We start from the raw sequence: 10,722 nt of genomic DNA on the forward strand, positions 1-10,722 counted from the left end.
TCTGGAATATTTGTCCCGCCAGTCCTGAAGTAATGCATTGTAGACTTTTAAAAAAAAGAAAAATACAAAAGAGAGTTCCCGTCGTGGCTCCGCAGAAATGAATCTGACTAGCATGCACAAGGACACAGGTTTGATCCCTGGCCTCGCCTAGTGGGTTAAAGGATCCGGCGTTGCCGGGAGCTGTGGTAGTGTAGGTCGTAGACGTAGCGCAGATCTGGTGTGGCTGTGGCTTGGCTGAGGTGTAGGCGATCGGCTACAGCTCCGATTCGACCCCTAGCCTGGGAACCTCCATATGCTGCAGGCGCTGCCCCAAAACGACAAGAAAAAAAAAAAAAAAAAAAAAGATTCTGAGTACAAATGACGTCTGAATGGCGGTTGTCCTTTATGGGGGTTGCAGTGAAACTGGCCCTCAAATTACTTTGTAAATCGATTTGCGCTGAAGGTGAGGGCGAGTGGGTGCTAAGGAAGCATTTAGGGAGACCCCAGGGACACACATCACCAAAGCCTTATCTTGGTCTCCTCCAGATGAAGAGGAGAGGACTCCACGACCCCCAACTAGAGATACAGAGTGTCAATGCCGGCCGAACCCTCTTCAGGAGGAAGGGATCCCGACGTTGTGACAGAAGCGCAGCCCTGGGTGCGACATGGGAGCCTTGGGGGTTCCCAACCCACAGGAGGCCTGAGTGTCTTTGTCCTCTTTCTCTCCCCTCTTCCGATGGAACCCCTACTCCCCTCCAAGCTTCCCTGTACCAGTGGGGTCTCCTGAGGCTACAGAGGCCCCTCCTTGTGCATCTGCTTCCTGCTTCCCACACCTTGGGGCACAACAGGCTGCAGTTGAGGGCCCATGATCCTGTCAGTGGCCCACAGAAAGTTTTCAAACATCTTGAAATCATCAAATATCTGCATCGAATTCAGCCTCAGCCTCAGTTATATGCATTTTTATACTTATTGAGTCCTGAATGTATTATACCTAAAAAATACCTCTCTGGAGTTCCTGTCGTGGCGCAGTGGTTAACACATCTGACTAGGAACCATGAGGTTGCAGGTTCCATCCCTGGCCTTGCTCAGTGGGTTAAGGATCTGGAGTTGCCATGAGCCGTGGTGTAGGTTGCAGACACAGCTCGGATCCCGCGTTGCTGTGGCTCTGGCATGGGCTGGATTAGACCCCTAGCCTTGGAACCTCCTTATGCCACAGGAGTGGCCCTAGAAAAGGCAAAAAGACCAAAAAAAAAAAAAATACATTTTTACTATTTTGTCAGCAAGAAGGGGCCTAGAGAGACAAATTGTTATTTCAACAGACAAAAGTCATGATGAGGCCATGTGTGTGTGCCTGCAAGGTTCTTCTCTTAAAGTCCTGACCCAACTCAGCTGGCATCATATTCGGCCCTTGTTGCCCCCAAAGACTACAAATAATAAGTGCTGGAGAGGATGTGGAGAAAAGGGAACTCTCTTAGACTGTTGGTGGGAATGTGCATTGGGGCAAACACTATTGAAAACAGCATGGAGGTTCCTTAAAAAACTGAAAATAGAACTACCATACAATCCAGCAATCCCACTCCAGGGCGTCGTATCCAGAGAAAACCCTTATTTGCAAAGATACGTGCTACTTGGGATGAATTTTTTGCCTTTCCTACTCTTGCTTTTTCTGTATGAAATGGGCACAATAACATTTTTCAGATTTGCTTAAAGTTTAAGCTTTCTGAGCAAAGGTTGCAGGCAACTCTGTTTAAAGGCTGTTTGCGTGGGAAACACGCCTTAGAAGGTCGAGGTTGGATACTGCTCTGGAGGGATTGAGAGGCTGTCCCCGCCCCATTAGAGCCAGGATAGCCTCACATTCTAGGCTTATTTCCCCCTGGAGAGACACTGCTTCTATTTCACGGGGAGATGCATATTTCTCACTGAAGAGGAGAGCAGGGCAGAGGTGACAATCACCTATTAAAGCTCTGAGCCTCATGCTATGGGACCCCTCTCCAGTAGCACACTCCACTGCATGTGCAGATGCACCTGCCTCTACCCCCTCACCCCATGGGGAACTCAGGCTCGAGTGACCAAGGCTAAGTTTTCTTAGCAACTAAACAATCTGATCCCTGATCCAGAGCTGATGGTGATGGTGTGTATATAGTCTGTTAGCATGTGTGTGTGTGTGTATATATACATATGCATGTATACACATACAGGCTACCCGGGTCTACGCACACACACACACACACACACACACACACGGGCTCCTGTCTATAACTGTGGAAAAGGAACTTATTAACTTACAAGTAGGATCTCAGACCTGTCAGAGCATCGGAGAAAATATTGACCAAAGGAATAGGCAGAAGTAATGGAGTAATGGGCTGTCTCTTTCTTTTTCTTTTTTTTTTTTTTTCCTTTTTTAAAACACGAGTTTATTTTTATTTTTTTTATTTTCCCACTGTACAACAAGGGGGTCAGGTTATCCTTACATGTATACATTACAATTACATTTTCCGCCCACCCTTTCCTCTGTTGCAACATGAGTATCTAGACATAGTTCTCAATGCTATTCAGCAGGATCTCCTTGTAAATCTATTCTAAGTTGTGTCTGATAAGCTCAAGCTCCCGATCCCTCCCACTCCCTCCCCCTCCCATCAGGCAGCCACAAGTCTCTTCTCCAAGTCCATGATTTTCTTTTCTGAGGAGATGTTCATTTGTGCTGGATATTAGATTCCAGTTATAAGTGATATCATATGGTATTTGTCTTTGTCTTTCTGGCTCATTTCCCTCAGGATGAGATTCTCTAGTTCCATCCATGTTGCTACAAATGGCATTATGTCATCCTTTTTTTATGGCTGAGTAGTATTCCATTGTGTATATATACCACCTCTTCCGAATCCAATCATCTGTCGATGGACATTTAGGTTGTTTCCATGTCCTGGCTATTGTGAATAGTGCTGCAATGAACATGCGGGTGCATGTGTCTCTTTTAAGTAGAGCTTTGTCCGGATAGATGCCCAAGAGTGGGATTGTGGGGTCATATGGAAGTTCCATGTATAGATTTCTAAGGTATCTCCAAACTGTTCTCCATAGTGGCTGTACCAGTTTACATTCCCACCAACAGTGCAGGAGGGTTCCCTTTTCTCCACAGCCCCTCCAGCACTTGTTATTTGTGGATTTATTAATGAGGGCCATTCTGACTGGTGTGAGGTGGTATCTCATGGTAGTTTTGATTTGCATTTCTCTTATAATCAGCAGTGTTGAGCATTTTTTCATGTGTTTGCTGGCCATCTGTATATCTTCTTTGGAGAAATGTCTCTTCAGGTCTTTTGCCCATTTTTCCATTGATTGATTGGTTATTTGCTGTTGGGTTGTATAAGTTGTTTATATATTCTAGAGATTAAGCCCTTGTCGGTTGCATCATTTGAAACTATTTTCTCCCATTCTGTAAGTTGCCTTTTTGTTTTCTTTTTGGTTTCCTTTGCTGTGCAAAAGCTTTTCAGTTTGATGAGGTCCCATGGGTTTATTTTTGCTCTAGTTTCTATTGCTTTGGGAGACTGCCCTGGGAAAATATTCATGATGTTGATGTCAGAGAGTGTTTTGCCTGTGTTTTCTTCTAGGAGTTTGATGGTGTCCTGTCGTATATTTAAGTCTTTCAGCCATTTGGAGTTTATTTTGGTGCATGGTGTGAGGGTGTGTTCTAATTTCATTGCTTTGCATGCAGCTGTCCAGGTTTCCCAGCAATGCTTGCTGAATAGACTTTCTTTTTCCCATTTGATGTTCTTGCCTCCCTTGTCAAAGATTCATTGACCGTAGGTGTCAGGGTTTATTTCCGGGTTCTCTCTTCTGTTCCATTGGTCTGTCTGTCTGTTTTGGTACCAATACCACACTGTTTTGATGACTGTGGCTTTGTAGTATTTCTTGAAGTCTGGGAGAGTTATGCCTCCTGCTTGGATTTTGTTTCTCAGGATTGCTTTGGCGATTCTGGGTCTTTTGTGGTTCCATATAAATGTTTGGATTGTTTGTTCTAGTTCTGTGAAAAATGTCCTGGGTCATTTGATAGGGATTGCATTGAATCTGTAGATTGCTTTGGGTAGTATGGCCATTTTTACCATATTGATTTTCCCAACCCAGGAACATGGAATATCTTTCCATTTCTTTACATCTTCTTTGACTTCTTTGATTAAAGTTTTATAGTTCTCGGCATATAGGTCCTTTACCTCCTTGGTCAGGTGTATTCCGAGGTATTTGATTATGTGAGGTACAATTTTAAAGGGTATCGTATTTTTGTATTCCTTTTCTAATGTTTCATTGCTGGTATACAGAAATGCAACTGACTTCTGAATGTTAATCTTATATCCTGCTACTTTGCTGAATTTATTAATCAGTTCAAGGAGTTTTGGGGTTGAGTCCTTAGGGTTTTCTAGGTATAGTATCATGTCATCTGCATACAGTGACAGTTTGATCTCTTCTCTTCCTATATGGATGCCTTTGATTTCTTTGGTTTGTCTAATTGCTGTGGCCAGGACTTCCAAAACTATGTTGAAGAGCAGTGGTGAGAGTGGGCATCCGTGTCTTGTTCCAGATTTGAGTGAGAAGGCTTTCAGTTTTTCCCCATTGAGGATTATATTTGCTGTGGGTTTATCATAAATGGCTTTGATGATATTCAGGAATGTTCCCTCTATACCCACTTTGGCGAGGGTCTTGATCATGAATGGATGTTGGACTTTGTCAAATGCTTTTTCTGCGTCTATGGAGATGATCATATGATTTTTGACCTTTTTTTTTGTTAATGTGGTGTATGATCCTGATTGATTTGCGTGTGTTGAACCATCCTTGTGAACCTGGGATGAACCCAACCTGGTCATGGTGTATAATTTTTTTGGTATGTTGTTGGATTCGGTTGGCTAAGGTTTTGTTGAGAATTTTTGCATCTATATTCATCAATGATATTGGGCGATAGTTTTCTTTTTTGGTGGTATCTCTGCCTGGTTTTGGAATGAGGGTGATGGTGGCCTCATAGAATGTCTTTGGGAGTATTCCTTCTTCTTCAACCTTTTGAAAGAGTTTCAGGAGGATGGGCACCAATTCCTCTTTATATGTTTGATAGAATTCACCTGTGAAGCCATCTGGTCCTGGACTTTTATTTGTAGGGAGTGATTTTATGACCTCTTCAATTTCATTTCTAGTGATGGGTCTGTTCAGTTGGTCTGTTTCTACTTGAGTCAGCTTTGGCAGGCTGTAAGATTCTAGAAAATTGTCCATTTCTTCCAGATTGTCAAACTTGTTGCCGAATAGTTGTTCACAGTATTCTCTTATGGTTTTTTGTATTTCTGCTGTATCCGTTGTGATTTCTCCTTTTTCATTTATAATTTTGGTGATTTGGGTTCTTTCTCTCCTCTTTTTAGTGAGTCTGGCCAGGGGTTTGTCAATTTTGTTCACCTTTTCAAAGAAGCAGCTCTTGGTTTTATTAATTTTCTCTATTGTTTTTTGAGTCTCTATTCTATGGATTTCTTCCTTGATCTTTATAATTTCCTTCCTTCTGCTGACTTTAGGACTTTTTTGTTCTTCTTTGTCTAATTCGTTTAGGTGGAGGGTTAAGTTGTCAATTTGGGATCTTTCTTCTTTTTTGAGAAAGGCCTACATTGCTATAAATTTCCCTCTGAGCACTGCTTTCGCAGCATCCCCTAGATTTTGAGGGGTTGTGTCTTCATTATCATTTGTTTCAAGGTAGTTTTTAATTTCCTTCTTGATTTCCTCATTGACCCATTGGTTTTTTAGTAGCATGTTGTTTAGTCTCCATGTAGTAGGTTTTTTCTCTTTTCTTTCCCATGGTTGGTTTCTAATTTCATGGCATTGTGGTCAGAGAAGATACTTGAGATAATTTCTATGCTCCTAAATTTATTGAGATTCGCTTTGTGTCCCAATATGTGGTCGATTCTTGAGAAGGTTCCATGAGCATTTGAGAAGAATGTGTATTCTGCTTTTTTTGGATGTAGTGTCCTGAAGATATCAATGAAGTCTAACTTTTCTATGGTTTCCTTTAGGATCTCTGTTGCTTTATTGGTTTTCTGTCTAGAGGATCTGTCCATTGATGTGAGGGGGGTATTAAGGTCTCCTACTATGATTGTATTCTCATCAATATCTCCCTTTATGTCTGTTCATATTTGTTGCATGTATCTGGGTGCTCCTGTATTTGGGGCATATATGTTGATGGTAGTAACATCCTCTCCTTGGATGGATCCCTTAATCATTAAATAGTGTCCTTCTTTGTCTTTCTTTATGTCTTTTGTTTTAAAGTCTACTTTGTCTGATATGAGTGTTGCGACTCCTGCTTTTCTGCCATGTCTATTGGCGTGAACTATTTTTCCCCACCCTTTCACTTTCAATCTATATGTATCTTTTGTCCTAAGGTGAGTTTCTTGTAGGCAGCATATTGAAGGTTTTTGCCTCTTTATCTACTCAGCCACTCTGTGTCTTTTGATTGGGGCATTCAGTCCATTGACATTTAAGGTGATAATTGATAGATGATTATTTGTTGCCATTTGAACCTCGTGTTCCAGTTGATTCTATGGTTCTCCATTCTTCCTTTCTTTTTTTTTTTTTTTTTTTTTTGGTTGGATGGTCTCCTGTTATTATCTGCTTGAGTGGTTTTTTTTGTTTTTTTTGCAAATGCAATATTTGGTTTTGGCTTGTGGTTGCCCTGTTTTTTAAGTATGCTAACGCCTTCCCATAACTGTGTGTTTTAGCCTGATGGTCCTGTAAGTTCAAACACTTCATTACTATATGAAAATTAAGAAGAGACACATACATACAAACAAAAAGGGTTATTTACTTCCTAACATCCCTTGCCCACATCTTATGGTTTTGATGACTCTTTTTTATTTTTTTCTTTTTAATTTTATTTTGTTTGAAGCATGTTCATGATTAAATCTGTATGCTGGCTTATTTGAGTGACTGCTCTCTGATTGCGGTTTCCTCAGTCCTAGTTCTTCCTCTTCTTCTTCTTCTTCTTTTTTTTCTTTTCTTTTTTCTTCCCTTTCCTTCCTTTCTTTTTGGTTTAGAGAAGCCCTTTCAATATTCCCTTTAACCTGGGTTTTGTGTTGCTGTATTCTTTAAGTTTTTGTTTGTTGGGAAAAATTTTTATTTCCCCTTCTATTTTAAATGATATTCTTGCTGGATAGAGTATCCTATTTTTTCCTTTTAGCACTTTAAATATCTCTTGCCATTCCCTCCTGGCCTGCAGTGTTTCTGTAGAGAAATCAGCTGATATTCTTATGGGGGTTCCCTTGTAGGTAACATTCTGTTTTTCTCTTGCTGCCTTGAGGATCCTCTCTTTATCACTAACTTTTGCCATTTTTATTATGATGTGTCTTGGTGTGGGTCTGTTTGGGTTCAGTTTGTTTGGGGCCCTCTGTGCTTCTTGTATCTTGAACCCAGTATCCTTGAGATTTGGGAAGTTTCCAGCGATAATTTCTTCAAATATATTTTCCATCCCCTTATCTTTTTCTACTCCTTCTGGAGTTCCTATTATGCGTAGATTGGCCCGCTTTATATTATCCCATAGGTCTCTTATATTGCTTTCCAGTTTTTTGATTCGGTTTTCCGTCTGTTGACCGGATCGAGTGATTTCCATTATTCTATCTTCCATATCACTGATTCGTTCTTCTGCATTATTCATTCTGGTTTTTACTGCCCCTAGTTCAGTTTGCATCTCTGCAAATGAATGTTCTAGTTTTTCTTGGCTCCTCCTTATCTTTTCTAGTTCCTTTCTGAGGGTATCTGCATTACTGTTCATATCTTCTCTTAATTCCTTCAGTATGTTCACTGTTTCTCTTTTGAACTCCAGGTCTGTCTGACTGCAGAGATCTGTTTCATTGTTGACCGTGTTAGGTGAGTTCTCCTGTTGGTTTGACTGGGGGTGGTTTCTCAGCTTCTTCATCTTGCTTGTGGTTTTCTTTCTGCTGAGGGAGTTGTACTCTCCATGATCGGGCAGTGTTTGCCTTGTCACTGCCGTGGAATATTTCCTGAGGGCTGGCGTTGTTGGTCAATCTTTTTTGAGGCAGTGTGGCTTTTCTGGAGTGTTGATGGGGCTAACAGTGTTTCTTTGAAGCAAAGGAGGGCTTCCTGAGGGCAGACAGGACTGGGAGGTCCACCCCACGATGGTAGCAGATTTCACTTGGTCATGCAGAGCTTGCGCTGGTGTTTTTAGGCTGTGGGGTTCTTGCAGGGGGTTGGCGGTGTTGGGCAGCTGTTCCTCAGGAGTGCAGCACCCCCTGGGGGCTGGAGCAGCTATCTGGGTCACTGAGAACCTAAGAGGCTCTTCCCTAGGGCAGCCCAACTCAGAAGGACAGCCTGAGAATGTAGGCAGATCTTTTCACAGTCTGGCCGAGCTTGTTGCAGCTTTTCTGGGCTGCAGGGGCTCTTCCAGGGGGCTGGTGGTGCTGAGCAGCTATTCCGTGGGAGTGGGGCACCCCCTGGGAGCTTGGGCGGGTAGCAGGGCCGTTGGAGATCCAAGAGGCTCCTCCCCGGGGCAGCCCGACTCAGAAAAACCGTCTGAGATCTTTTCCCGACTCGGCCAGGCTTGTTGCAGCTTTTCTGGGCTGCAGGGGGTCCTGCCTGGAGCTGGCAGTCCTATGCAGCTGGTCCACTAGGTCTCAGCACCTCCTGGGGGCTTGGGCGGGTAGCAGGGCCGTTGGAGATCCAAGAGGCTCCTCCCCGGGGCAACCCGACTCAGAAAAACCGTCCGAGAATTAGGCGGATCTATTCACAGCCTGGCTAAGCTTGTTCTAGCTTTTCTGGGCTGCAGGCCTTTTCTCGGGGGCTGGTGGTGTTTGGTGCTGCTCTGCGGAAGTGTAGCCCCTCCAAAGGGCAAGCAGGCCTGTGCAGGGACAGCCCCTGCGGTGGTAGGCTTCAGGCAATTGTTGAGGCCAGCCCTCCTGGATGGCAGGCAGCCCCAGGTTTGGGGAGAGCAAAGGGGGTGGTGGGGGTGGGGGGAGGGGATGCACTGGGAAGCACAGCTTTCAGCTAGCTAGCGGGCCTGTAAGCTTGCTGTGGCGTGGGGGGTATTCTCTGGGGACCCACCCCTTCTTCTCTCCCCTCCCCAGCATGGGCGCAGACCAGGCTCTTCTCCCAGGTTCCCTCTGATGCGGCTTTCCACCTCCCCGCCCCTAGAGTATTGTTCCCTTCCTCTGTGACAGCTTTGTTGTCTAGTCTCCCAGGCAGTCTCTGCCCCATCAAGTGGTTTCTAGACCTCCAAGCAGTTTCCGCTCCGCCCCGCCCCCCCAGCCTGGGGACTAACCTTCGGAGCCGAGGTCTCGGTGCCCAGCCCCCACCCAGGCGTCTCAATTTTTTGGTGACTGTGCCCGTAGTTCAGATGGTCCGTTGGATTCTTGATCGGCTTTTCCGTACTCCAACTTACTGCTACACTCTTCTCTGCATCTGGAGATTCCTCCGGTTCGTTTGATCTTTCCCCCAGTAGGTGACTTTCCAGGGTGCGGGATCCCTTTCTCCTCCACAGTTCCCTTTCGGGAGCGCCCATCCCACTCAGATTCACCTTCTCTCACTCTCCTCTTTTCTCCCGTTCTGCCCAGTAATGTCGCGAACTTCTTGTCGTTATTGGAGTTTAGGTTCCTCTGCCAGCGATTGGTTGCTGTTCTGTGCGAGTCATTTATTCTGTAGATGTGCTTTTTTTGTTGTGTTTGTGGGAGAGGGCGAGCGTGTCTCCCTACTCCTCCGAAGTAGGGACCGAACACGCAACCTCATGGTTCCTCGTCGGATTCGTTAACCACTGCGCCACGACAGGAACTCCTGTGGTTCGATCTCTAGCCTTGCTCAGCGGGTTGAGGATTCGGCATTGTCATGAGCTGTGGTGTAGGTCACAGACGTGGCCTGGATCTGTGTTGCTGTGGCTGTGGTGTAGGCTGGCAGCTGTGGCTCTGATTCGACCCCTCGCCTGGGAACTTCCAAGTGCCTCAGGTACGGCCCTAAGAGGCAAAAAATAAAATGAAATGAAATGAAATTAATTTTGACTGTAACGTCACCTCTTGCTCCTGATTTGTGACCTAAAACCTCTTTCTTCCTAATCCTGATGTAATATGTGATGACTCTTGGTCAGGCCCAGGAGCAGGCGGGTCCCAAGAGGGTGTGCCGCTCTGCACCCAGCACCTTTGCTCCGGGCAAGGGAACAGGCGTGGGACCACAGAGACTCCAGGTGGGTGGGAGAGCCAGAGCCCACAGTCCAGGGGAGGGGACCTGGGTCTCTATGAGGTTGCAGTGCAGAGCCACCTGGCCCACTGATGAGGGGGCAGAGGGGCCAGCAGAGAGGGAAGGGGAAGGTGGCCCTGGAGTTCCAGGAGGCCCACAGGTGAGAGGGTCACAGAGTGACCCCAGCCAGCAGGGCCCCCCTCCTCAGGGACCCACCTCATCCCAAGGGCTCTGTCAGAGCCAGTGCGCATCTCGCGAGAGCCCTGCAGGCCCAGGTGTGACCTAGAGACAGCACCGGGGGGGGGGGGGGCTGTGGGGGGGCCGGGCCAGGCGCAGGTCTCTCTGCCAGGGGAAGGGCAGGGAGGGGAGGGAGGGAGGGAGCAGGGGCCGGATTCCAGGGGGAAATCCAGAGTCAGAGCAGAAGAAACCCCTGCGGGCCGAGCCCGAGGCATAAAGAAGGAAGGAGCAGGTCACGGCAAGAACACATGCCCTGCACCCTTGTCACTCCGAGCTGCTCCAGAGGACGGGAAGATGGCCAAGAAAGACACACACACC

Source organism: Sus scrofa, chromosome 14, assembly GCF_054392235.1.
Source record: "Sus scrofa isolate SSC_HxYL_T2T_F1_AM1 chromosome 14, Sscrofa_HxYL_maternal_Yorkshire_Landrace_v2.0, whole genome shotgun sequence".
In the NCBI taxonomy this organism is placed as follows: domain Eukaryota; kingdom Metazoa; phylum Chordata; class Mammalia; order Artiodactyla; family Suidae; genus Sus; species Sus scrofa.